Source organism: Octopus bimaculoides, chromosome 10 (genome assembly GCF_001194135.2).
Source record: "Octopus bimaculoides isolate UCB-OBI-ISO-001 chromosome 10, ASM119413v2, whole genome shotgun sequence".
In the NCBI taxonomy this organism is placed as follows: Eukaryota; Metazoa; Mollusca; class Cephalopoda; order Octopoda; family Octopodidae; genus Octopus; species Octopus bimaculoides.
This window is the reverse complement of record NC_068990.1, coordinates 29,717,543-29,718,905: the sequence shown is the minus strand read 5'-3', so window position 1 is coordinate 29,718,905 and position 1,363 is coordinate 29,717,543. Positions and strand designations below refer to the sequence as shown.

At 43.3% G+C, this 1,363-nt stretch overlaps 1 protein-coding gene across 1 annotated transcript in view; it reads left to right on the top strand.

Annotated features, from left to right (window-relative positions):
* LOC106883912 (PAN2-PAN3 deadenylation complex catalytic subunit PAN2) overlaps positions 1-1,363 on the top strand; it is a 37,809-nt gene that overhangs the window by 23,499 nt on the left and 12,947 nt on the right. The gene's annotated exons all lie outside the window — the stretch shown is intronic.

Here is a 1,363-nt window from a genome sequence, read left to right as displayed (position 1 = left end):
CCGTGTAAAGTTACCTGTGCTGGTTCCACATAAAAAAAACCCATGCTGGTGCCATGTAAAAGGCATTGGCACTGGTGCCACATAAAACTACTTGTGCTGGTGGCACATCAAAAGCACCCACCACACACTGTCGAGTGGTTGGCATGAGGAAAAGCATCCAACCATGGAAACCATGCTGAAACAAACAATTGCGGCCTGGGGCAGCCCTCCAGCCTTGCCATCTCCTGTCAAACTGTTCGACATATGCCAGCATAGAAAACAGAGTTTAGATGATGATAATGGTGGTGGTGACAATATTCAGGTTTTCCTTTCGTCCTTCTGGGATCAATCACTAAAATGAAGTTCCACTCTGGGGCAGAGTTGGTTCACAGAATTGCTAGAGCCATATTGCCTTTGGTCCTCTCAATGGTACTTCTAATATCAGTACCATTGAGAAGGAAAGGGCTTCTTCATGGCCATGCACCCTGGTGAGGGGCATTCCAGGTATGGATACATGGCTGGACTTAACCTGCAGAGGTCTTTGATTTGTGCATGCACACACACACACACACACACACTCATGTGTGCAGACATAGCTATGTGGTTGAGAAGACCACTTCTACCACATGGTTCCAGATCCAGTCTCACTGCATGGCATCTTGGACGAGAGTCTTCTATTATTCTCACAGGCCAACCAAAGCCTTCAAAGTAGATTTGGTAGATGGAATCTGAAAGAAGCTCATCATAATTATATATATGTATCATCATATATATATATATATATATATATGCATGAGTGAGTGCATGTATATATATAATATGTATACACGACCATGGTTGATGCTAGTGCCGCCTGATTGGCTCCCGTGCTGGTGGCATGTAAAAAGCACCATTCAAGCGTGGTCAATGCCAGTACCACCTGGTGGCACATAAAAAGCATCCACTGCACTCTCAGAGTGGTTGGCATTAGGAAGGGCATCCAGCTGTAGTAACCTTGCCAGATCAGATTGGAGCCTGGTACAGCCTTCAGGACGACGATGATGATATATATATATTTGTATGTATGAGTGGTTGGCATTAGGAAGGGCATCCAGCTGTAGAAACTCTGCCAAATTTAGATTGGAGCCTGGTGTTGCCATCCGGTTTCACCAGTCCTCGGTCAAGTCGTCCAACCCATGCTAGCATGGAAAGCGGACGTTTAACGATGATGATGATGATGATGATGATGATGATGATGAATCAGTCAATTTTTTTCTGTACAAAATAGTATCAGCTGGTTACAAGTCCTTGCTGAACAGTTTTTTTATTTCAGAGATTTCCTTCTCCTTGACAAATTATCTTCACTACGACTGGTGAATTTTATATTTTTTTTTTTTTTTTTTTT